Source organism: Artemia franciscana, chromosome 13, assembly GCF_032884065.1.
Source record: "Artemia franciscana chromosome 13, ASM3288406v1, whole genome shotgun sequence".
NCBI lineage: Eukaryota > Metazoa > Arthropoda > Branchiopoda > Anostraca > Artemiidae > Artemia > Artemia franciscana.
The window spans coordinates 37,849,807-37,877,643 of record NC_088875.1 but is presented as its reverse complement, the minus strand read 5'-3'; the positions used below and the strand labels follow the sequence as shown (position 1 = coordinate 37,877,643).

The following is a 27,837-nucleotide window of genomic DNA, read 5'->3' as shown; positions in this document are numbered from 1 at the left end:
TCACTAGACTTGTCTGAATGAGGTCAGTAACTGGGTTCATTTAAAGCCTTGAGTTGTAAATGTATTCTTTAGCATTGCCTACAGGTAATTTGCCGCCTTCATCAGAAATTCAACTTACTTTTTGGCAATATTAAAGAAGAAATCTGCAACTCAAGACTTTGGATAGACTCAGTTATTAAACTGTTATGAGCGGCCCCTGTTCAGGTGCGAAAGCCTGTATTAAAGCAGCTGCATCGCATACAATTGAATTTTACTGCTATACCCATAGACTCAACCTTGTGGTGGGTGATTTCATGCGGTGATTGCATAGACTCTACCTGACACCCATAGACTCAGCCTTCTGTTGGGTGATTGCATACGGTGATTGCATAGACTCAACCTGACGCGACTGCCATCTTTCTTTTCCATTCTTCAAGAGCTGTACTGTTTTATCGCAAACAGCAATACGTGCTTCGTGTATTTTTATAATCAGAAAGCTGCCAGCGTAACTGTTCTTCAGCTGGAGAAATCATCTACTACAGGATGGGCATACTGTTATAGATTGGTGAACATAAGTACTAAATAAGTTTGACTGTCTTTGGCCGTTTTATCAATTACCGAGACATTTATTGAAGGTGAATTGGCAGCTCAGGCCTACGAACTTGCAACCAGACTTCAGACATTTAAATTTAGATTTACACTATATCTACTGGAAAGAATTTTTGTACTATAAACACTCTATCTGACCTGCTGAAGGAGGTAGACCCAGTTTTCTCAAGAGATATCGGTTAAACGTAAGATATAATTAGAGATATGCGAACTGACGAAGCTTTTGGTGAAATCTCCCGTAAAGCAAAATAATTTTCTCGTGAGTGCGGATTCAATGCAAAATTTGTCGAAATTTGATTCTTCATCTAAGAAACCAAAGTACAGTGAGTATCGTCCCGCTTACGTAATGTTGTAACCATGTCGACTTTGGGAACAGCAATGCTGCTGATGTGAAAGAATTAACTAAAGATGCTTTCAGAAGGGATTGTTTCTTGTGATAGACAGACTGTGCACCAAGTTTGGAAGTTGCTTGATGGATTCTATTCCACTGGTAGAGTCAATCTCTGTGTTAGATGTTGATTTGCCGCACTTTCTCGATACTAGCCGACTAGTTAGTGTAGTTGCGCATCACAAGGAAGATACGTTACAACAAGTCTGTTAGACTAACAGACGGGTTTGTGAGAAGATATATCGACTCCTTAGCCATAAGCCGAAAGTTCTCTTTGATCTTCACGACTGTGTGAAGGAAATCTTAAAAGCTTATTCAGAAGTTTTGAAGAATTTTCCACGTGGAAGATTTTTTTCCACACTAAGCTTGATTCAAACACATCTAAGATCAACAATAGGCGATGGAAAGCTCAGTGATCTGATGTTGATGTTTAGTGAAAGGCTCTTGGGAAATCGTTTGAACTCGATGCTGTGGTGAAAATTTTTGGAAAATAAAAACCTCGGACCATTCCCGGTGTTTCTAATCTCTTCAAATCCAATAAAACTCTAAATTACTTTCGCTATCAGTTCTATATGTATTCATCAAACACTTTTAAATTGTTTCTTACTATTGTTAGTCGATTTCGGGAGAAGCCCGTGCTAGCCACTGTGAAGAAACATTACTGTTAAACAACTCTGCGAGAGGGCCAATTTAGGGGAGCCGCAGAGGGCTGCTTAGCACCCTGTGGTCCAAAATGAAATGACACCACTGCGTAAAACTGTACTTTCTCTGTATTTAACTCACAGCAGTTTAACTAATATTCCAATCTCTGTTTCTGAATAATCTCTCTAAGAAACCATCTACAACTTCACAAACTATTTTCTTAAAATTATACTGGCCATCTTCTAGATTTTCAAATTTTAGACTCAACTGTTCATGTGTTCAATATTTTAGTTGCTCGTAAGATATAGTATCCAACTGTTGCTGGAAAGTTTCACTCAAATTATCATATTGGAGTCTACCACCGTCATAACTTTGCGGATGGCAGTTACCCTTCCTAAATTTCAACTTTGTATTAACCCTAGACACTTCTAGATGATGATCTATACTTACCTAGTAGCTGTACTAGGTTACAGCTACCGTTGTAACCATGATGATCTTTACTGAAAATTAACAACATTACCCCTATATTCGCTAATATCTAGTATCGATACTGCCTGTCTTTGTTTTATAATAGCAGTACACAATTATATAGCATTGACGAAGGAGAAAAAACAAGAAGATACATTAGTGCTACCCATGGAAAAAAGGGATTTTTCTTGTTGCTCAAGTGAGGGGCTATTGTTCTCCTTACTGGGATTTTCGGTTATGGTAACTCCAATGGTGCAGTTTTATTTCAAGTAAACGAGTTTATTCGACTATACGGGTTTTCATTTCGAGTTTAACGAGTAAAAATCAAATTGAAAATTTACGTTAAACATAAAACAAACAAAAATTACTACAAGCAGGAGTTTCAATACAGCCCCCATCCTCCTCCCCTAAGCGTAAAAGATTAAAGTCTAATGCTTCATTCCCGCTTTACCTAAGATTAAATATATAAAAAATACTTTCTTTTATTTTCATAACATTGGAAAATAAAAGAAAATTACAGTCGATTAAGGCCTAAAGCTGCTGAGTTTTCAGTAATTAATATCGTTATGTATCAAATATTTAGCTTGTTTTTATTAGTTCTTTCCAAGGACTATTCAAGCCATTTTTAGTTTTGAATAGAACGCAAATGTAGCTATAGACTTTAGACTTTAACGGTTAGGGGAGGGAGAAGAAGGTAATAGCCAATCTAATGTTTGTAATGATTTTGTTTTGTTTTAAATTTGACTTGAATATTCAATTTAATTTGTATTCATTTCAAGATTTATTTATTCAATTATATTAGTACGCGTTATCCGTAAGTATGCTACGATTGTTTATTTACTTTCTGTTCGTTCTGGGTTTCATTTATCCTTTATTTGTACTTTCTGTCCGTTTTGAGTTTAGATTCTGATAGGAATTTATTTTTGCGGATCTTGAGTTCAAAACGGCTCTATACTTCTTTGAAAGACTTCCTTTTCGGGAAGTTTTTTAATCAACTATCATAAAAAGTCTATCTCTGGATCTAAATTCTTTTATAAGGAATCATGTTTTTATAGTTTCAATTACTAGTGGCATGAGTCACTCCTTACTTAGACTTTGTTACCGCAAACTGTTTGACTTTATCCTGCTCCTTTTGATTTCGTTTAAAAATTGATTTCGTGTAAACAAATATTGGGTGACAGATCGCACTGGATTTATATAATTAGGACTATGTATTTGGACATTAGGTGGAGATGGGGCAATAGTATTTTTACAGCTTCATGTTAGAAAACAATTCTTACTTCATAATATGCAGAATCATTATACTTCACACATTTTGCCTGCAGACCCGCTATACTCCCCCCTCCCTAATGTGTGAATACATAGCCCAAATCATATTAGTTCAATGCATTTTGTCACCCGTTGCTTATCTTTGTGGATATAAAACTGGTTTTCTCAGATCTTACACTCAGATGAAAATTCCTGAGTGCACTCTGAATAATTAACAAGTAACACAACAAATTCTGGTTAATTCGAATCACAGTTATTATGAGGCTGAACAATGTATTTCAAGGGGTGTTCCATGACTGCTCAAAAATCCTCACTAATTCATCAATTAAAAGTTATGGAAAGATTAAAACAATTTAGTTTCAGCTAAACTGACGCACTAATACTTTCTTGTCAGATCCTGATAGTCCAATTTAAGACTGATCTCTTCATGTTAGGTATCAAAAGGAGGAAAATTATGTTTATAAAATAGGAATTTAGGAGGGCAATGACATTAATTTTTGAATTTTATTGGGAAGGGACGAAGGCCTGAAGTTTTATCTCTGTAGATGCTTACTCCATAAGTAGCTCAAAATAATGGAAATTCGATGGTCGCCCAAAGAACGCTCTAGACTGCAACCTTGCGTCCCCCCTCAACTTCGATGGCCGCAGGTTATAGTCATTATTTGCTTGGGTCTGTTTTTACAGACTCACATTCGTCATCTAATAAGTTGGTCCGTATATGAACTATTATCTGAACCTTAGTAAGTTACAACCAAACTTTATTTTCTTACAATGAATCGGTTTCTTTTGTCCAATGCATTCAGCCAGGCGTCATTTTCCCTTGAGAATACATATCAGTTTTCAAATCGAACAATATGGAGTGATAGTGCAAATATCTTTTATTTTTGTATTGTTACAAAAATCAAAATTTCACCGCCTATTTGCTAAGTATTGTTGTTGGAAGCAAAAAAGAAATGGCAAAGTCATTTTGAATACTATTATTCCAATATGTCGGCTCTAACTTTATCTGCTATTTTATTTAAAGACTTTCAATTTCGCTTTTTAGACTAGGAATCAATGAATAACCGGGGTGATAATTACTCTTCTTTTTTTTGCTAACATAAGACTTGCAATTCTGACTCAACAACTTTAAATTGCGCTTCTCAAAAATATACCAAGGCTACTTTTTCGTGCCAATAACTTACAAAGTTAAATAGACTGCATTCAACGTAATGGCAATGATTTGCTAAGAAATGGTGTACTTAACCACGAACATAATTATTCTATTGCCTATTGCTGATATATAGAATGATGGACCGGAAACAAAATTGCAGAAAAGTTCACTTGACTGCCAATTCTTGGCTCTAGACCTCGCCCCCGTTCTGTAGGCACCCTTGAAAATATAAGTATCTTATTCCATTTTTTGTTAAAATAATCTCTCCGTTTTGAGTTTTGTTGTAACTGTTGATGTGTTTAAATCAATTTATATCCGAATTTTTCAGGATTTTAAGGATCGTTTCTTTGAGTATATTCTTTAAAACATCCTATTAACAGAAATTATTTTGCTGAAGGTATCATTCCAATTCATATATTATAAGATTTGAAGAAACCTCTTAGTCTCATTATCATGAAAAACAAGTTCATTTGCCCAGATTAATATATGATTACTGCCAAGATTTCAAACAAGAAACATTTTTACTGGTGTTTGAAGGTGGTTAGTCAAGGTGTTATGAATCCTCTTTATGTCTCAAGTCATACATCATAATGATAAAAGAGATCTGAAGATAATTCCTTAAACCACATTGACCTGCCAAAATAAAAAAGAAGAAACAATCAAAAAAGGGTTTACTTAAGGTCAAACGAAAATAATGAAAAATAAAACTAATATTTTGAGAAGCAACTGCAACCTGCAAATACTAGCAAACAACTGTTTGCTAGTTCGAAGGAACAGTTTCAAAGAATGCTGTTTGCTAGTATCCTACGATTACAGTTCAAAGGGTATTTGGACTTTGTGCAAATCATTGGATATTGATGAATGGGTCTTTTTTGGTTGTTAAGTATTTCGTTTCTTCTAATTTTGGCTTTTATTGAATTATATTCATTTTTTAATTTTTATTTTTATTGGTTTTTATTGCTTTGTTTTTTTTTTTTGCATTGACTCTCCACGTTTGTTTTTGGTTTTTACTTTATCTTTATTGACATTTTGCTTAATTTTTTTTTGTTCGCGCTGAAGAAGAGAAGCGGTTGTCCTTATAAATATTAGTTTCGTTTTTTCAGTATTTTAATTTGGCCTTAAAAGTCCCATTTTCGATGATTTCTTCTTTATATTAAAAGAGATCCGAACCAAAAATATACCTTAATAGGCAACCAAGCAATACAATTAGACCAAGATGTGTGGCAGCAAAGCTGAAGAGCCACTGTGTGATAGACTCTGCTGTGGTAGACAAAATTTCGACTTATTTTTGTTTAATTTTCCCGGGATGGTTCAGCCGAAATTAGTACCTACTGAGGGAGCTTTCTGGGTAAGCGGCTGAAAATTGAAAAAAAATTGCTGAGAGTTGTTTGCTGATTTAGTAGGGAAGTACCTACACCCAAGAAAATATTAATTGATAAATCTTAGATCTTTAACATGTGCAGTCGAGGAGACCTACACTTCCGATTTTTATTTATTCGGGGAATCCTCAACTTCTCAAACCCGGGAGTTTCACAGCAGCTTCAGCATCTGCACGAAAAATATTAGTGATTCTTATGCTTCACAGAGGTTCTGTCTAACTAAAACCCCCGTTTCAAAAGTTGGTACCAAGTAGACGTTGATTTGTTTTCTTTTCTTTTTAACTAATTATTAGGATGTAGAAGATACTGACATGATTTGACACCTTTGAAGTAGGATCAGGATTATCTGATATGCTGAATTTGATGGTGCAACTTTCATTAATATTACCCAGCCTTTTGATGGTGTTTTGTCCCTTACACGAAAACCAAGGAAATTTTCTCAGGCTCCATAAATTCGGTGGTGAAGTTTAAATTGAATGAATTTCGCATATTTAGAATGATCATAAAAGGTGGATAGAAAATTCCCAGGAACGAAGAGAGATTAATTCTATCTCTTCAGGTTAAAGCCTCCTTATAAATTCATCTAAGGGCTCACGGGCGAAAATCTTTTCCTTTTTTACTAATTTTCAGCCGACAGAAATTTATGGATAATTTCTCATTTTTGGCTTATAAGTTTGGGGTCTTTTAAAAAGTGACCCATTTGGAAACATAATTTCACACAACTATATTCATTTAGTGAATTTTTTTTTACCAGCCAAGTGTCTACGGGAAGCCTTACCATTGTGTCTCAGGTGTAAGTGAAACAATCCAGAATGGTATCCTCCTAATTTTTTTTTAAACCATTCTATTCGGGTCCTTTCGGTTTGGTAACACAAAAGACGGTATGTTACAAATTATAAATTATATAGGAGAGCAAAAATCTGATAAGATCGTTTTTAATTTTTTTTTATTGTTATTGGTGAACAGTTGTTTGGACAAGAATGACTTATATCTAGCCTTCAAGACCGGAAAACTACAATTCATATGAAAAACACAAAAAATCCAACTATGACTGCCATTTAGAAAAGGATATGTAGCAAATTTTGGGAAAATAGAAGTGCTGAATTACCTTTAAACTATATTCAAGATTTTTTTGGGGGGGGAGGGTATATAAGAAAAAAACTTTAAAAAATAAATCAAAAGTTTGTCTATATTCATTTTTGCTACGGTTTTACGAGTCCGTCATACATTTCGGGCAGGGGGTTCAATCCCCCTACCCTCCCCCTGGATACAGTCTTGTCACCATGATATTGGGAGTAGGAAACTCATTTCAAACGAGTTACGAGTTTGCAATGTAGAGTTGATAGAAGCTAAGGAATGTGAGCTAAATAAGCATTTTATTTTTTTATAACCAAAATTATAAAGGATCGAATTTGGACTGCATTACAAAAAGCTCATACTGCTAATAATCATTTGACTTTGATAATAATTCAACTGGACTCATTAACAGGCTAGAAAAAGCATTCTTTATCATCATATCAAACTGAATTATAGTTTGTTCCACTTTTTTATTTGCTAAATACCTATTCAAGCGAAATATTTTCGCGCATTCTTGTAAGAACCTTTCAAACTTGAAGATGTGTAAAGGGTTGACAACACTTGTTATGATGGCAATATACCTTTTCGAATTTGGATCTTTTTTTTGGAATAGTAGAATTAGGTCCAGGGTTGGATGTTGTTAATTTTTGTAAGAATCGGAAAAGTTTTTGAAGTAACCTAAGCCTCAAACCTGTGTCACTAACCTTGTCATACCTCATTATTCTGATGCCTCCAAAAAGCAAATCAAATGGTTTTGCCAACACTATCCCTCTGTTTCTCTTTTGTGAATCATTAAAAAATAATGTCAGAAAATTCAAATACAACATTAGATAGGAAGCTTCTTCACTGAGAAAAAACTCCAAAGATTATTTCTATTCCTCTTTCGTATAAAGATAGACAACTGGAAATCCCCAGGAACCCCGTCTTTAGATATTGGCAAAATGAAAGTGAGAAGAGTCCTGAAATGTCAAAAGGAAACTTTTTAATTTTAATTTCACGGTTTATTTAGGAGATTCTTTGTGAAAGTCTTGTTTTTAGAGTTTATCTACTTTTTTCTGCATGGGTAAGCACACGAACGTAATGTGTTACGGTGCACTCAAAATAATCCAAAAATTAGAGGTAACCGTCATGATGTGGGGCTCAGTTTGTATACTTATTCCAAAATATTCCTCCTAAAGTATGAAGATAAAAGTAGGCACTCCCTTACATATTTAAAACGCTTTTCACTGAAATTCAGAAAATTTAAACCTAAAAATACACTTATTGAGGGTTGAGGTACAGAAAATACACTTTTCCTGGCATAAAAATGCACTTCTTCAAGTTTCAGGTTTCATTCAAGTAAACCCTGTTTTGAATACTAGATTCGAATAGTAGTTTCGATGGAGTCATTTGTACAAAAACTTCGACCTTTTTTGATGTTTTCGCCATTTTCAAAAATTTTGCAAAATTTCTTTGTGCTAATAGTTCTTGGTATACCTATACTTACCGAACTTAACATGTTTTGAACAATGAAACAGATGTTTTGATGCATATGATGTTATCAAAGCCCGCTTTTACAGTTTTACTGTTTGTTACCACTAATGGTTTGGTTTAAAATTTGCTTCCAATTTTGATTGGTGTTACCAATAAAACTTACAACGTTTTCTTTAGTACCAGTCTATTGAATAGGAGTTTTATCGTTTGTTCAATTTCAATGAAATATCTATCTCGTCAGAGAGCAATCAATCGATGTCTGCAGATATCCTTACTGTACTGTCAAAGGAACATAACTTACAGTCTTTTTACTGAAAGTTGGTGCCAATTTGAAAATAAAACCGAGAAAAGGCTGATAACGTCTAAACATTCTTTTCAAGGTCTAAGTGTATCGATAGTTAAAATCGAAAATTTACTAAGAGAAATAACCATCTTTTTGTACTATTTAAAGTAATACAGACATACAATTGATTGAGCAATAAAAAATATCAAAATCCGGATATAAGAACTTTGTTAAGAGTTAAGACTATAGAGAAACTTGGTGTGTATCCCTTTTTGAAGTAATTCTTCTTTTTTGTGATAAATAATGATCCATATAAAGATTATATTTTTTTGACCCTTTTCAAAGTAGTGTATCTGAAAGGAAGTTTCGAATATGAAGGGCTAAAAAAGACAAAATTAAACTTTTATCACGAAAATATTGTTTATTTATAAAATGATGGCTGGAAAAGCGCACCTTTTACTTTAACACTTGTTTTCGTAGTTTAATACAGGCAAACTTTAAAGAAATGAAGCTACTTTTTCTACTTCTAAGCATGTCCTAGGCAGCCTTTAATTTAAAAATTGGTCATTAGACTGTATACAAGGCTATCGTCGAGAGAACCTTTTAAAATGGGTCTCAACGTGAGTTTTCTGGGTCTCAACGTGAGTTTTTTTTGGGTCTTAACGTGAGTTTTCTGGGTCTCAACGTGAGTTTTGTCACAGAACAGTGTACTTTAAGTTTAGTTATTTCCTTTTTTTTTAATTAAACCCGATTGAACCTTGAACCTTGAATGATCAGGAGTACGCTCTTTAAATAAAAGCCCCACAACTTGGCTTACGTGGTTGATTTGCCTAAGGGAGGGAGGTCTTTTTCTTTTAGAAAACTGGAAGTTACTAAGTACTGAAATTGGCTCCCACAAAAAAAAACTCTGCTCTACAGTTGTATATCTCTTTTGTTAGCCGTTTACATTTCGCCAGACTGTCAATACCTCCTAAGTTACTTGCAAGTTCTGAAAAACAGATACAAATAATAGTCTCGTGAAGTTTCCCCGGCGACATCTGGCACGTTTTAATGTAGAAACTTCCTTATTGTTCCATAATTATAAGTTCTACCTACTCTCTGAGGATATTTTGAACATGATCCCTGGTAGTGAATTAAATAAAAATTAGAAACGTTCAGAAATTAAATAAAAAAACATGTTTTTTTTAACTAAAAGTAAGGAGCGATATTAAAACTTAAAACGAACAGAAATTACTCCTTATACAAAAGGGGCTGTTCCCTCATCAATGCCCCACTCTCTACGCTAAAGATTGACTCTTTCTCTTAACTCTACCTTTTAAAGAGTAAAAAACTTTAGCATAAAGAGCGGGGCGTTGAGGAGGGAACAGCCCCTTTCATATACGGAGTAGTTTCTGTTCGTTTTAAGTTTTAATATCGCTCTTTACTTTCAGTTAAAAAAACTTGTTTTTTTATTTAATTTCTGAACGTTTCTAAATTAAGGCATGTTTTGATTTCGGCTCTCCGCACATGAATAATTAAAGCGAAATTGCATATTAATTAATTTTTATGGCTAAATGGCTTTCCCGTAGTTTTGATCGGACAATTTTGAGAAAAAAAGAGCGGGGGAGTAGGCCTAGTTACCCTCCAATTCTTCGGTTATTTAAAAAGGCAACTAGAACTTTAAATTTTTTACGAACGTTTTTATTAGCAAAAATATACGTAACTTATGTAACGAACTTCTATTTTCGTATGTTTTTATTACATAAATGAGGGGGTTCACCCCTTGTCAATACCTCGCTCTTTACACTAAAGCTTAAATTTTGTCCCAATTCCTTAAGTCACAAAGGCCGGGTCACCCCTGAATCACAAAGGCCGTAGAATAAATAGTAGAAACTAATAAAGTTACTTTAGCGTAAAGAGCAAGGTATTAGGAGGAGGTGAACCCCTCACATGCGTAATAATTTCTGTTCGATTTAAGTTTTAAAGCTGCTCCTTACTTTCAGTTGAAAAACTTTTTCATATTTATTTTTTCATTGTTTTTTAAAAAATGCTAAAAAAATCCTGCAATTTCATGGAAATTTTCTTCCCACATGACAAATTCCTCTATGAAAAGATCCCCCCGCATAACCTACTCCCCTTAACCCCTCCCAAACCAAGAAAAATCCCCCTGAAAGCGTCTTTACACTTCCCAATAACCATTACTATGTGTAACTACTGGTCAAAGTTTATAACTTGAAGCCCCTCCCACGGGGACTGTGGAGGAGTAAGTCGTCCCCAAAGACATAGGTTATTAGGTTTTTTGTCTATGTTGAATAAAACGGCTATCTCAGAATTTCCATCCGGTGACTTTTGGGAAAAAATGAGCGTGGGAGGGGGCCTAGGTGCACTCCAATTTTTTTGGTCACTTAAAAAAACCACAAAAAAACGAAAAACAAATAAACACGCAACCGTGATCTGTCTTGTGGCAAAAAATTCAAAATTCAACATTTTTGTAGATAGGAGCTTGGAACTTCTACTGTAGGGTTCTCTGATACGCTGAATCTGATGGTGGGATTTTCGTTAATATTCTATGACTTTTAAGGGGTGTTTTCCCCTATTTTCTAAAATAAGGCATATATTCACAGGCTCGTAGCTTTTGATGGGTAAGTCTACACTTAACAAAACTTATATATTTAAAATCAGCATTAAAATGCAATTCTTTTGATGTAACTATTGTTATAAAAATCCCGTTTCGATTACGTTTCGGAGTTTCGGTTACTATTAAGCCGGGTAGCTCCTTACTACAGTTCGTTACCACGAACTGTTTGATCAAAGCCGGAACTCGATAAGACCTTGCTGTATCTTAGTCAGAAAATTTTTATTGAGCAATGCTTATCAATGACTTTTCTCCGATGACCAGATTCCATATTGGGTGACTTTCCAAGAGGCTTCCTGGGAGGATATAAGGAAGGAGGCCTTGAATAGATTGGGTTGGAGGAGGAGCGTGCATAGCTGTGCTGGCCTCTGGCGGCTTGGTGCTGCGGTGAGAAATTAATATTAGTAGTAGTAGTAGTAAAAGTAGAGGCTATCACCAAAAAGCTTAAGAAGCTTTGAAAATATCATCTAACAACAAAATTAAAAAAAAATAGTAAAAATTAATAGGAACAATGAGGAATTACGAAGAATAGTAGCACACTGTTAAACACAAAATAGTAAAAATTAATAGGAACAATGAGGAATTACGAAGAATAGTAGCACACTGTTAAACACAAAATAGTAAAAATTAATAGGAACAATGAGGAATTACGAAGAATAGTAGCACACTGTTAAACACAAAATAGTAAAAATTAATAGGAACAATGAGGAATTACGAAGAATAGTAGCACACTGTTAAACACAAAATAGTAAAAATTAATAGGAACAATGAGGAATTACGAAGATTAGTAGCACACTGTTAAACAATTAATGACAGTGGGAATGTGGCAAAAGCAAAAATTATTATTTTCAGAATCTCTTAAACAAACTAAAAGAATAAAAAAAAAAATCTAAAGAGGTCTAGAGCTCTATAAGAGAGAAGAGTCAAAAGTAAGACAAGGAGTGCGCCTTCTGTGGAATTTTCCTATTTCAGTTCTAGAGACTGTTCTAGACCTAAATTTCAACTCAAATTACCTTCTAATAGTTTATGACTATAGATATTCACAAGATTCTTAGAAAAAAAAACTGGAGCAAGCAAGTTTAACTGTACATTAGCTTTTACCCGAACTGGGACCAATCAGAGGTCCTTTACACGTGTCGCTTATTGTTTATTGTTACTCCTTGGCCAATTTCTACAAAATTAGTGCAGTAGAGCCTTAGACAGGGGCCCATTCGATTGAAAACAATAAGTTTAGGCAAGGGGTTACCGACTTTCCCAAGTCACGCCTACTAGTTGGTGTGGGCAAAAGTGGGACAGACGTGGTGAAACTGTGTCAAGCGTTGTGTGTGCCATGCCCGGAACTGTGCCACGTGTGGCAAAAATGTTCAGCACACGTGACGCTCTGATCATGTACACAAGATGACGGAAAAAGGGCAGTTCCTTGAGTTCTACTATCTTTATTATCTTAAAAGGTCGAGAGTCTTAAAAGGGCTGATTTCGATTGGAGGGCTGTCAGCAAGCTACATGTGCCCTTTTTACTACCCAGCCCCCTGCATTCCCCCAGGATTTCAGATGAAAACTTAAGAACGGAGTTCTTATACAAAATTGTTGAAAGGTCCAATTAATATACGCTCAAGGATAACATGATCCTCCAAGCCCAAGGGGTGTGGACCATAAGCTACCTAAATTGCCAATGCTTACTGATAGGTTTTATAATGGGAAAACGGGGGGGGGGGGAGTATCTTTGGTTTCCAAAGACTCAAAGCTTTTGGAGATAATTTTATGGGTCAATAGGAATATGACGAAAGTAAAACAGTTCAAAATAGGGATGAAAATTTTTAATTGACAGTGAACAGATATAAAATTATTTAACTGGATATTTCGAACACATATACAGTGTTCATCATCATTAGTAAAACTACATCATCAGTAGTAGTTTTACTGCTGTGATGAACACTGTATATGTGTTCGAAATATCCAGTTAAATAATTTTATACCTGTTCACTGTCAATTAAAAAGTTCCCTATTTTGAACTGTTTTACTTTCGTAATGGAAAGGCAGTGTGGTCTTCGAAGTTATCTAAATAGGAATATGGATTTTATTTGGAGGGAAAGGATGTTAGAGATTTCGGAAATAGGATCAACTGCAAAATAGTGCTTTTCAGATACGATTATATTCAAGAGAGCCATCCTGAAGAAACTTGTAGGGAAACTATAAAAATTCGTAATCAAATCATATAATTTTCGTTCTTCTGATTTTCAGTTTTACTGTGACAAGCTTTAAAAGGAAAACAGAACGCTGTATTTTCAAAGCATTTGCGACGAAAGAGTATAAAATATAAAGGGTATAGGGGTATAAAACTGTTACATGTTAACTCAAATTTTAAGCGTAAGTTTAAAAAAAAATATATCCAGTAAAATTTTAATATCAAAAAGAAATCTTGGGTTGCATATTATAGATTTAGTTTTCTAGCGAAGAAACACAATTTTTGTGTAATTCCAGGAAATGGCAAACGTTTAGGGTATATCGGAGTCATGCAGCTGTTTATCATTTCAGGGAGGGGGGAGGAAATCAATATTTTATGGGAGCCAAGACAGATACTAGGCATATTACACGAATAATATGAAAAAAACTTCGTTTTCTTAAAGAGATAAAGAGGCTGCGTCCCAAAGTCGAACCTTAAAACGTACAGGAATTAGGACAGGCAGTTGGGGGGCTGCCGCCCCCCAAATCCCCTGCTTTTAAAGACTCTTTTGTACAGGTTTTTTGTTGTGGGGGGCTGCCGCCCCCCTAAGCCCCCGCTCTTGGCTTCGGAAAGGCCCTCTTTTAATTAACAAAACAAAAAACCTGTACAAAAGAGTCTTTAAAAGCGGGGGGTTTGGGGGGCGGAAGCCCTCAACTGCCTCTCCTAATTCCTGTACGTTTTAAGGTTTGACTTTGGGACGCAGCCTCTTTAACTCTTTAAGAAAACGAAGTTTTTTTCATATTATTTCTGTACGTTTTTCTACAATCCATGGTGGATGTAATTTAATAATTCCTGTACTCCTCGTACAGGAATTAGGACTGCCTCTCCTAATTCCTGTACGTTTTAAGGTTCGACTTTGGAACGCAGCCTCTTTAACTCTTTAAGAAAACGAAGTTTTCTTCATATTTTGTGAAAAAAAACTGCCCGATAAGGGACTTGAACCCTTGACCTTAGGATTAAAAGTCCCACGCTCTACCGACTGAGCTAACCGGGAATGTTTGAAGTCGAAATACCTGCATGTGTATAAATATAACTTTTAAGAATTTCAAAAATTAACATGGGCTCTTATGGGGAAATGGGTTTTTCTAAGCTAGAAAATCGGGGGGTAAGATTTTCCGACGAAACTTTCCAGGAAATTACTCGGAGAATTCCGCGTCGAATGAGTCTTCGTATACCCAGATCCGATGTCGGCTGTGACCTGTAGGCGTGGCGAAAAAGAAACAAAAGGAGAACATGAACATTAAGTGGCTATGGGTGGTTTCTGGAAAACCGGGAAAGAGTTATCGGATCGAGCTGAAATTTCGCGGATAAGCTCCTGGGCCCTAGGGGACCTTAACTTGTGAATTTCAGCCCGATCGGACAATGTTAAAGGGGGGTGGGGTTGGTTTGTCGAAACTTTCGGCCAGATTTTCCCCATGAAGGAAAAGTCGGAGGGGGATGAAATTTGGCAGGTTTCTTAGTTGGAGCTCGGGCTACAAAATGCATCCCTCCCCATCCCTCTGCGACCACTGGAACCGAAGATCGCTTAACATTGTCGTGGTTCGCCTCTTTAAAGAGGCACGAGTGTGCCTCCTTGACTATATATGAAAGCATTGGAATCTATTTAAAGTTTTGGATTTTTGAGGAGAGCCAAGGGCTTGAATGCCTCTTCCCCACGTTAGCTGCGTAAGAGCAGGCATTGCACAGAATAAATTAGGCCCTAGCCTGTTTAAGTAAAAATGGATGAACCCAGGTATTAAGTTTGGATATAAGTATCAGGGTCTGTCAACTTTCCCAGGGGGAACAATTTTTATGTTCTCATTTTGATATCAGACTCCCAACAATCAATCAGTGATTAAGATCTATTCCACTAATTTAGCATCAGAAAAGAAATGATGCCTCATAAAATCCTATCTGAAAATCGGCTTTTATTCAAGCAAAGGATGACAAAGCTTATAATCAGGAATAATTTCAATACAGACCTTGCAATATCAGCTTGTGTTGCAATATGAATGTTTTTCTTTCCAAATATTAATCATCTATGATACTAAAAGGGATATAATAGAGGGAAGGGATACTAGGAGAGGAAGGGAACAATTATTGGATACCAATTTGTGACTTTTAATCACTAATGATTTTTGATTAGAGGAACTAATATAGCAAGGGGATTCACACTGTGTTTCATAGGGCTGAAAAACTCTATTCTTTCAATTCTGCTTCTAATCCTACCCATTTATGCATCCAATTCATTAAATCATGCCTAGCGTCCAATCCCTTACTAAATAAGTAAATGTTCCGTCATTTATTTTTTTTATGAGAAACTGGCGTAAAGCAGTAGTAGAAAAAGGTCTTTAACTCGTCATTGCTTATTTCATCCAAATTTTACCGTTGTTTTAAGCTTACGATGCTAACTTTGCTGCTAACCTTCTTACAACTCATTCAGCATCAGTCTATTTTACAATATACATGTTTCTCATTTCACATTTTACTTATATGGATGCGTATCTGCCCGTTATGCTCAATTTCCACTCCGAACAGTTAGATTGATTACCTTTAATTTTTTTTCCATTCTTTTAAATCAACGACGCCAGAACTTATGTTACGAAATTACGCCGATATTGTCTTTATGTGTCACTTTTGTCCTCTTGTTTTTATATTGCGCAGCAAGACGTAAAAATAAGTAAATAATATGACTCAGGACTTTACAGGCTCTATCGGCATTGGTGATCTCCGTTTTGGGGCCTTAAGCCAGGAATTGCAATAGGGGGTGGGGTCGAGCCATTTAGTGCTTTCGCACACCCTTTCTGGCTACCTTCGCCAGGTTTCTCCAGGTATCCATTTAGAGCTGCGGCGTCTTTAGCTGAGCTTACAGAGTCACACTACTCACCCCTGTTCTAAACAAAATAACCAGTGACACTAGGAATCGAACCTCTGTCCTTACGGACAAACAACACAGACTTACAAGAAGTCAATTACCTCGCCACTCTTTTGTGTTCACTTATTAAAACCAATTGACTCTCAGAAGAATTCTAGAAGTTCTGACTATGCATACTTCCATGTACCAGGAATCGTACTCATAATTCTTTTCAGCTTAAATTTTACATCGTTGACAACACTATGCATTCAACATTTTAGGGGTAATCTTGAAAAGAATTTAAAATGTCATTGTGGTTTTTCCCGAAAAGTTTACTCCAAATTTCATTCAAATTCAGTCTTTAGTTTCGATGTCACTCTCCGCTGAATAGCGCCACTTCTGCTTGGGATTTGGAAGATGCCTCTGTGTACCATCTTCAAAACTACTTAACACTGTCTCACGGCAATGGACTCCCAAACAAATCAAATTTTGATAATGATCTCTGATCTGAAAATTGAATGGATTGTCTTTTCTAAACGCTTACAAAACATAAACTTGAATATAATGGGCAAAAGCTCTACAACAGCTACTACTATCAACACATTGCATTACCAAGCCGTCTGAAGCTTGTTTCATTTTTTCCTGTAATTTTTCATTTCCTTTTTAATTTGCTATTTTCCCATAAATCCTGTTAGATTAATTTTTATTTGATATTTTTTTAAATAAAATTTACTTTTTTGGTTGGTCTAAATTTTCCCTCTAGCCTACTACTACTAGCAAATTCTTTTTGAATATAAGGGTCTGTAAGATTTACACAATAACGTTTGCATCTTTTGACTTTTTATGGGGAAGGTAAGGCAAGATTAAGCTTTAAAATCTGCCCTTCGGAGAAACCCCTACGTACTTACTCACCTCTGGACCTTCTTCACCCTAACAATACATCACACAGCTTACATTGATGCTTATCTCATGAAAGTTTCAAGGACAGGCCTTCAATCATGATCATGAACTTGTTCAGAGGAAGCTAAGGATCCAGTGGAGCCGAATCCGGAAACAGCTTTGGGACTAAGCAGTTGAAAGTCAAGATATGGCTTAACATATTGAATGACAAATTTTTCTGCATATATAACAGCAAATATTTAGATATGAAATGCACTATCAGAACCTTTCTACCCCTCCTTTGTATGACTTCTAATAAAACTGTTTTCATATTTTCTAAACAAACCACGGTTTTTAAGCATTACGGCAGCAGCAATTGCGGCGATTAGCGCGCTGGATTTAAGATCCTTTGCCCGAGAGGGTGAAGGTTCGAATACTAATGTACCCAATTATTTGTTTTGGGACGGGGATCAGTTGCGTGACTCTGTAGGCTCAGCTAGAGTCGACCCAGCTTTAAATGGGTATCTGGAGAAATCTGGGGAAGCTAAACAGGAAGGGTGTGCGAAATCATATATGGCTTTGAGACGGAGATCAGCACCGCAGGTTCGGACCTTAAGGGCATAGTGCCGCATCCTTTACCCTTTTTTTTAATGTAGCTCTCCAAATTTGGGAAATTAACCTCCTTTAGTATTAAATATATGACACTGAAACTGACATTCGGAGTGTAGTTTTGTCGATTGTAGTATCGACATTAACTCCATGTTCAATGGCATATCCCCTGGCTCTCCGATTTCATCACCGTTTCTGCCCCCTTTTCATTCATAACTTACGCTTTCATTACTTCGATCACGATCCGCATTGCTATAGCATTCCATCTGAAGCTCTGCTAAAATAAGACACTCTTCCTTTTCAGAGATACTACGCCGTCCCTACAGCTCCGTTTTCATCTCTGTTGATTGTCCATTATCTGTATTCCTGAAAATTTCATCTTGAACCCCAGCAAATAGGATTAACAGACCCGTCCTCCATTCAGATTCATAATCCACTCTCTGGAGCTTATGTTGCATCTCTGCTAAATATCCAACATTAATTTTGTACTTGATAATTGACATAGAGTTCGTTTAACCAATAAGAATAATAACAAACACTATTAGCAAAATGAGTTGAGCTTTCGGTTGGAAGATGTTGTTTTCACTTTATAGTACTGATAAGTATTTTAGGATGTTTTCGGTTTTACGGACACTCCCAAGGAGCCTAAAATTTAGTTCGTTGTGGGTCATCTGTGGCGCATAGGGTATTGACGAAGCTTGTCTAAATATCTTGCATGGATAGTCCAGCGAGGACATCTTCCCGGCTGAGATTAGAGTAATGTTGGAGCACATTGGATATAAAGGTCGTATAAACGTCTGAGATTATTTCTCGGTCTCCATATCCAATGACGCTAAAATAGCTGCCGTTGCTGTACTTAGTGGAAAATTTTGACATCTCCTTCAGGATTGCGTTTTCATAATAGCTCCAAGTTATGTTCCCCTTCAAAATAAGTGCATGCCAGTTTTCTGACGGACCTCCACGTTAATGGTGAATTATTGGTGGACCATGTTACTTTTCTCTTTCCTTATATGGTTTTTCTAGCACAAGCCAGTTATAGTGAAATATCCTCAAGACAGGCTAAAATCTATCCCCAGTGCAGACTAAAATAAATGCATGATTTTATTTCAAGAAATGGCAAGTATGTAGAACTAAAAAACTCCTCTTTGTTTTAAAAAATGGCAACATCAATAACACGAAAACAAATAGTGATTATGTCAGCATTTCCAAATGAAATTTTGCCTTTTTGTCATGTCTGAATGCAATTAAATACAATTTCAGCCCAAAATTTATATTCAGTGTTTTCCCAAAGGCTTAAATTACAACCCTGATCGAAAGCAAATATCTCTTTCTTGAAAATAAGCCTCTCAAGAGAAGCAGCATATATATTTATAAAGTTAAAATAGCTTATTTCCCAGGCCCTGTCATTATGCAAAATAGAATCTACGCATGATCTTTAGTCCATCACATGACAAATAAATAGAGCTGAAAAACTCCTCTTTGTTTTACAAAATGGCAACATCAATAACACGAAAACAAATAGTGATTAGGTCAGCATTTTCCAAATGAACTATATTCTTTTTTATCATCTACCTACCTGAGACTGTTCAAACAAAGGTGAGTTTTATGACTATACTATAAAATGACGACAAAGAAATTTCAAATGAAAAGAGAACAGTATGAAAATGACTTTGAGTTATGTACTGTTTAATTAAAGGGCGTTTGTCAATGCATTTCACATGAACCAGTATTACAGAATCATGCACTTTACATACTATACTCACTGTCATTTTTACAAGGCTATGTTCAATCCATTAAATATAAAATTAAAAAAAATGCTGTTTGCTCTAAATTATAATTTTTGACGAGTTTCTGTAATATTTGGAAGGTACATGAGCAAGCATATTTTAGCTATTTCGAAAAGTGGTGGTGATTCAGCTTCTGGAAGTTGAAAAGTATGAGAATATGTAAAGAAATTTAAAATTAATTCAAGTATACTAAGTAATTATTGTATTTTAAAAGAGTATATTAATTATCCCCCTTGTATCCCTAGCCATGGAGCCTTTCGAGGGGGAATAAGTGTACTGTATTTCCATTTTGTATTGTATTTTGAATTGCATTATATTGAATAAACTTCTTCTTCTTTGTTACAGCAATTTTTCGTAAAGGTTTACTCAGGAATAGCAAAGGAATATCTTAGAGCTTGAACACAATGTTTCTACCTTTTTGCATCACTTTGATTCTTTGAACTGAATTTTAATCAAAAATGTTTTAACGCAACTTCAGAAACTTCAATTACTTGGTAAAAACAAAAAAGCAAGGTAATTCATTGGGTCTTTACTGATTGCCTTTCCTTGTTCTTAGCTTTTTTGATGAGGGGAGAGGGGAGGGGGTGGAAAACGGACCGCTAACGTATTTATAGATCTTAAGAGGTCTGTTGACAATTGAAGTCAACCTTATTGAGTCTTCTAGATGCCGAGTGAGGCGTCCACATCTGATCCCATGGCAAGTACAATTAAGTAGTTCTGAAAATCCAGCACTTTGTTTATTTGAATAATAATGTACGGGTGCTTTTCGCTAAATGTTTTAGCTACTTCACCAAGCCCAGCGCTGCATGTACTTCGAAATATTTCAGGCCTCTTTCAATACAATTACAGACTACATCTACTGCCTGTATGCTCGAGTGACTCGGGTCACGGTCCATCATTGTAACTTTTAACGGTCTAGGATACTGAAGAAGCGTATCCTGCATAGCTAACCTCATGATCGAATTCGACCTGCGACAAACATGAATCCTACCAAGTGATAATTTCAGAAACGTCGGAATAGGTGGATCGAATTCTTTCAATCATCATGAGGACAACAGTTGCTATTTAGTTTGCTCCATGACCTGCAGCTGTTTCTGACCAAAATACGCAGTAAACTTCTTCTATACGTTCCTCAAAAGCCCAATGATATTAGAATACACCCATCAAGCTATAAGTTTTAATTTCGCTTTTGCAGAAAAATGATGAAGCATTATCACGACAAAGTGTAAATACAACTTCAAGATCAATGCATAGAACTGGTGCGGAACTATTAGCCCATTTTTCCTTTTTTTTCTCTTTTTATTTCATTTTTCCTCTTTTCATTTAATTCCCGTTTCATTTCTCTGTTGTCTCAGCCTTACTAGTGCCATATCGTTAAATACTCTTCCTTTCGGTTTTGGAAGCTCAACACCATGTTTTCGGCTGCATGTTTCTCCTCACACATGTCACTTAAGCCCTTCTTGGGGCTATGGAAGTCAGTAATTTTGGTTAAAAATGTTCCTATAAATTTTTAAAAATACTCTAGTCCTTCATCATTAAGGACTTCTAGATAAAGTTCATAAACTTTGGAAAACTTTGGAATTTCCAAATAAATATTGTTCTTTCGAGCCAGACCTACGTTATTGAAATTCCGTTTTTAAAAAGGATTCAGTATGCCTTTTCAGTGTGCCAGTGTCTTCTGCCTTAGCTGCGTTACAGTGAATTTTACCTTCATTTTGGTGAAGCGTGCCTGTGCCACTTATCCTACAACCCCTCTAAGGTTAAGGGTAAAGGTTTAAAATGATTAGTTCACGGTTTACTTCTTTTAAAATGCCAAACATTCTGAACTTTAGACATCCATCAGATGCCAAAGGAAAACTGGACGTCTTAGAATAGGGTGAAAAAAAGTTATAAGAAAGAACTTAATAAAAATCAGAGGTCTATGGGAACGAGCGAAAAGCAAAACTTTGAAGAGATTGGGGCTGTGAAGCAGTGTGAGCTGCCTTGTTTACCTTAGGTGGCAGATTATAGGGATAAGTTGTTGTGGATAGTAGTTTAGGAATAAACAATTTGTTAAATTTTCCTTGGGAATTACCCTGGATTTTTTGCACCTCCGGTCTAAAACTTCATTAAGAAATGGTTCAAAAGGATCAAACAATGGACGTTAGTAACGGAATTAATGCTAATAGAATAGCCATTATAGATATATGAATGGCTTGTGCCTTACCTTCTTGTTTTATATTAAAACATCAAATGAATATTCTTTGTATATACAGCTATGAGGGGAAAACATTTTGATATTTTTAGTTCGTTCTGTTTACCTAGAATCATTATGTGACTTGGTTGTATATCAGATGAACAGAAATTTTCTTGGAGAAAATGACGTGCGTGATGGCCTTTTGTTCTTTCATTGGCTCAATGTTTCTCACAAATGAACCAATTAAGTTTTAAAAATGGAGATTTTTTGTCTCTCTAGAAACGGCATTTCCTTGCAAGTCTAGATTTAATACTCGGCATTACTTATCCGGAGTTTAAGGCATGTCTAGTTTTTCCTCATAAGTAAGGAATAATATGTTTGGCTCTTGAAAATACGTAAAAAAACTAATGAAACTAAAGTACAATTTTGTTGAATGGTAGTCTCTCTTTTTATCTTTGGCTGTATGCAACTGGCGCTTATTTCATTTGTATTTCAAGAAAATTCTACTTCACGCCTGTCAAGCTCTTTAGGGATTCTTTTGAAGATAGTAAGGATTAGACAAAAGTACACTTTAGGATGATTCGATATCATGAACATAAATGGCTTATCTACACATCATAAAATATGTCGGTTTCTTTATCCAATCGGCGCCAAAATTTAAATTTGTTAGACCTGACCGATAAAATACAGTCGATGGATACTTAAAGTAATAGCTCTATATCTTTTTTTTTAAATTTTTAAAACCGGACCAATTTAGGATTCGATGAGAGACAAATGGTGTAACTGATAAGAGGCGTTTAAAGTGCCTGTTCGTATGTCGCCCTATTTCAGTTGTATATTTGTCACGCTGTACATTACGGCTTGAAAAAAGTGCTCAAGATTGCATTTCCTTTTTAAGGACATGAAAATAGGTGATTTATCTTACTTTTAAGCGTGGAGTAAGAGATGACATACTTGTATTTTTCTGACTCGTTAGTCTGGTTTCATATGCAACAATAACCTTAGTCGATCCTAATTAATTGCATCGTATGGTATGAAAAAAAAAAGAAAAAAAAGACGGAAATCTTAATACACGAGGTGTATTATTGACGAAAGTGATAGATACGTCAGTGGAGTATTAGCGCCATAGGGAGGGGTCAGAAGGACAATACCTCCCCCTTGGAAATGGCTGCTGTAAATGTTCTGTTTTGGGAGACGTCTAACTTATTCGGAAGGGGATGGGGCTTGCATACAAAAGTCCTGGATCTTTTCTGTTATGCCCATGCTAGTATTGAAAATGTATTTTTAGTCGTTTACGGGTATTAAATTTAAACAAAATAGATATATGGCAAAATTCATGGGAGGTGTATAATTTGGACCATATGTTTGCACATAAAAGTGGTTCAGTAATTTGAATCGCTTCTTGGAATGATACGACTGTCTTAGGATTGTTTATATCATTCCTAGAGGTGTTTCGCTTTTCTTTGCCACTAAACCCCCTCCTATTGTTCAAAAATATATCCCAAATTATATGTTTCCCATGCATTTTTACTTAAGTCATCCTTTTATTTCCACTTAATGTCCGCAAGTTGAAGCAACTTAATCCAGATATAAATAGATGCATAGGTGTAACGCAAAAGATCCGAAGTCCTTTTTATAACTGTTTTACATTCAAATCCAAAAGCAACTTTTCCTTTCTGGAGAATGATGTGCACAGATAAGAAACTGTAGGAAAAGTCGTCCAAATGACCTACTTACTTGTATAGTTTATTTTTAGTAGAATGCGCATAATTAATACTACCGGCGCTCTACACCTTTTCAAAGATTAAATAAAAAAAACCCAGCTTTTTTAACTAAAAGTAAGGCGCGACATCAAAACTTAAAACGAACATAAATTATTTCATGTATGAAAGGGGTTGTTCCCTTCTCAACGCCCTGCTCTTTATGTTAAAGTTTGACTCTTTCTCTCAATTCTACTCTATTAAACAGTAAAAAACTTTAGCATAAAGAGCAGGGTGTTGAGGGAATATCCCCTTTCATACACGGAGTAATTTATGTTCGTTTTAAGTTTTAATGTCGCTCCTTACTTTCAGTTAAAAAAAACTATTTTTTTATTTAATTTCTGAACGTTTTTGAATTAATGCATGTTTGATTTTGGCTCTCCGCAAATAAATTATTAAAAAGAAATTTGCATATTAATTCTTTTTTTGGCGTAATGGATTTCTCTTAGTTTTTATCAGACGATTTTGAGAAATAAGGGGTGGGGAAGGAGGCCTAGTTGCCCTCCAATTTTTCGGTTACTTAAAAAGGCAACTAGAACGTTTAATCTATAACGAACGTTTTTATTAGTAAAAAATATACGTAACTTAAGAATTAACTTACGTGAAAAACTTTTATATTCTTATATTTTTATTATGTATATGAGGGGTTTTGTCCCCTCGTTAATACCTCGCTCTTTACGCTAAAGCTTAAGTTTTGTCCCAATTCTTGAAGAATGACCCCTGAATCAGAAAGGCCGTAGAATAAATAGTTGAAACTGCTAAAGATACTTTAGCATAAAGAGCGAGGTATTTAGGAGGAGAAGATCCCCTCATATGCGTAATAATGTCTTTTCGTTTTAAATTTTTATGCTACTCCTTACTTTCAATTGAAAAAAACTTTTTCATGTTTATTTTTTCCTTTTTTTATAGTAATACTAGAAAATCCTGCGCCCTTTTCATTGAATTTCTCTTCCCCCATGATATATTCCTTCAAGAAAAGATCCTCCCACATGGCCACCTCCCCTCCACCCCCCACCAAACCGAAAAAAATCCCCCTGAAAACGTCTGTACACTGCCCAATAACCATTAGACTACTGTATGTAAACAATGGTCAAAGTTTGTAACTTGCAGCCCCTCCCCCGGTGACTGTGGGGGAGTCAATCATCCCCAAAGACATAGTTATTATGGTTTTTGGCTATGCTGAACAAAATGGCTATCTCAAAATTTTGATCCGTTGACTTTGGGGAAAACATGAGCATGGGAGGGGGCCTAGGTGCCCTCCAGTTTTTTTGGTCACTTTTTTCATACAGTTTTGTTTGATCAAAAACACATTTACAATCCTTTTAGTCACCAAATCGTAGGTAATTGTATGTAATATATTATCTTTCATTAAAAAAGACTCCCCTCTCTACTAGTTATTCTTAAACTTTTGAATTTAGTCCATGGATTATTTTTGACCCAAGCCCTAACATGATTTTTTGTAGAATACGTATTATGGGTACGACAAGGTCCATTACCCCTTAAAATGTTTTTTCTGGTTGTGAACAAGAATTGAATTGACACGGTATCGTAATGAATATGAATTGGCCCCATACCCCCCTTCGCATTTCAAAAAACTGTCACAAAAAAAAAGACCGTCTCGAAGTTCAAGCAACGCCTAGAAGTTACAAATCATCGGGGCGAAAAAAATGTCGAAGTTAAATTACAATGTGTGGAGGAAAAAAGCGTCATGAAGAAAGAAACGTCTTGAAGTTGAAATAAAAATGTCTCGAAGTTAAAAAACGTCATGATGAATAAAAATGTCTCGTCTCGAAGAAAAAAGGTCACGAAAAACAAATCTCTCGAAGTAAAAACAAAACTTCTCGAAGTTAAAAAACGTCACGAAGAAAAAAAGGTCACGAAGTTAAAACATCTCGAAGTTAAAAAAAAACGCCAGGAAGAAGAAACGTCTCGAAGTTAAAACAATATTTCGAAGCAAAAACTTCACCAAGAGAAATAACTTCTACAAGTTAAAAGAAAATCGCGAACAAAAAAAAACATCTTGAAGTAAAATATGTCTCAAAGTTAAAACAAAAACGTCACGAAGAAATAAAAAATGTCTCAAAAGTAAAAAAACCTCTCGAAGTTAAAAAACAACACAAAGAAAATAGCGTCTCAAAGTTAAAATTATATAAAAAAACATGTTTTTTTAACTGAAAGTAAGGAGCGACATTAAAACTTAAAACGAACAGAAATTACCCCGTATATGAAAGGGGCTGTTCCCTCCTCAACGCCCCGCTCTTTGCGCTAAAATTTGACTCTTTCTCTCAACTCTACTTGTTAAAACAGTAAAAACTTTAGAGTAAAGAGCGGGGTGTTGAGGAAGGAACAGCCCCTTTCATATACGGGGTAATTTCTGCTCGTTTTAAGTTTTAATGTCGCTCCTTACTTTCAGTTAAAAAACTTTGTTTTTTAATTTAATTTCTGAACGTTTTTGAATCAATGCATGTTTTGATTTTGGCTCTCCTCAGATGAATAATTAAAACGAAATTTGCATATTAGTTTTTTTTGGCTAAATGGCTTTCTCAAAGTTTTGATCGAATGACTTTGAGAAAAAAAAGGAGCGTGGAAGGAGGCCTAGTTGTCCTCCGATTTTTTGGTTACTTAGAAAGGCAACTAGAACTTTTAATTTATTACGAGTGTTTTTATTAGTAAAAGACATACGTAACTTATAAATTAGCTTACGTAACGAACTTCTGTAATCTCATGTTTTTATTACGTATATGAGGGGGTTTGCCTCCTCTTCAGTACCTCGCTCTTTACAGTAAAGCTTAAATTTTGTCCCAATTTCTTAAGAATGACCCCTGAATCACAAAAGCCGTTGAATAAATAGTTGAAATTATAAAAATACTTTAGCGTAAGCAGCGAGGTATTAAGAGGAGGTGAGCCCATCATATGCGTAATAATTTCTGTTCGTTTTAAGTTTTAATTCTGCTACTAACTTATAGTTGAAAAAACTTTTTCCTACTTATTTTTTATTTTTTTAAATAATGCTAGAAAATCCTGCGCTCCCTTCATGAAAATTTTCTTCTCCATGATAAATTCCTTCAAGGAAAGTTCCCCAAACATATCCCTCTCTTCTCACCCCCCCCCCAACCAAAAGATCTCCCTGAAAACGTCTGTACCCTTCCAAATAACCAGTACTATATGTAAGCACTGGTCAAAGTTTGTAACTTGTAGCCCTTCCCACGGGGACTGTGGGGGAATAAGTCATCAACAAAGATATAGTTATAAGGTTTTTCGACTAAGCTGAATAAAATGGCTATCTCAGAATTTTGATCCGGTGACTCTGGAAAAATATTTAGCGTGGGAGGAGGCCTAGGTGCCCTCCAGTTTTTTTGGTCACTTGAAAAGCGCACTAGAACTTTTCATTTCCGTTCGAATGAGCCCTCTTGCAAGATTTTAGGACCCCTGGGTCGATACGATCCACCTGGAAAAAAAAAAAAAAAAAAAAAAAAAAAAAACAAACAAATAAATACGCATCCGTGATCTGCCTCCTGGCAAAAAATACAAAATTCCACATTTTTGTAGATAGGAGCTTGAAACTTTTACAATAGGGTTCTCTGATACGCTGAATCTGATGGAGTGGTTTTTGTTAAGATTTTATGACTTTTAGGGGTTGTTTACCCCTATTTTCTAAAAAAAGGCAAATTTTCTCAGGCTCTTAACTTTTGATGAGTAAGACTAAACTTGATGAAACTTATATATTTTAACTCAGCAATAAAATGCGATTCTTTTGATGTAGATATTGGTACCAAAATTTTATTTTTTAGAGTTTTGCAGTATTTTCCTTACTACAGTTCGTTACCACGAACTGTTTGAAAACGTCTTGAAGTAAAAGCAAATGTTTCGAATTAAAAAATATCTCAAAGTTAAAACAAAACGTCACGAAGGAATAGAAATGTCTCAAAGTAAAAAAACATCTTGAAAAAACGTCTTGAAGTTGAAACAAAACGGCTTGAAGTTAAGAAACGCCACGAAGAAAAAACATTCACGAAGAAAAACGCACTACTTTCTGGTTGTGAACAAGAAATGGATATACACGGTATCGTAGTGAATATAATTTTGCCCCATAGCCCCCCCCCCCATTTAAAAACAACGTCAGAAAAAAAAATCTCGAAGTTCAAACAACGCCTTGAAGTTAAAAAAAAGTCCGGAAGAAAAAATATTTCGAAGTTAAAAACAATATTTCGAGGAAAAAAGTCTCGAAGTTAAAA

The 27,837-nt window shown here is 35.4% G+C and overlaps 1 long non-coding RNA gene across 4 annotated transcripts in view; it reads left to right on the top strand.

Moving 5' to 3' along the window:
• Window positions 1-27,837, top strand: part of LOC136034898 (uncharacterized) — a 156,847-nt gene that overhangs the window by 50,502 nt on the left and 78,508 nt on the right. For 3 of the 4 annotated variants that reach the window (XR_010619283.1, XR_010619279.1, XR_010619282.1), the window contains exon 1: window positions 22,475-22,753. The exons of the other annotated variant lie outside the window; for it this stretch is intronic. This is a non-coding gene — a long non-coding RNA (uncharacterized LOC136034898). Of the gene's footprint in view, window positions 1-22,474; window positions 22,754-27,837 lie in introns of those variants that run through there. 4 annotated transcript variants of the gene reach the window in all.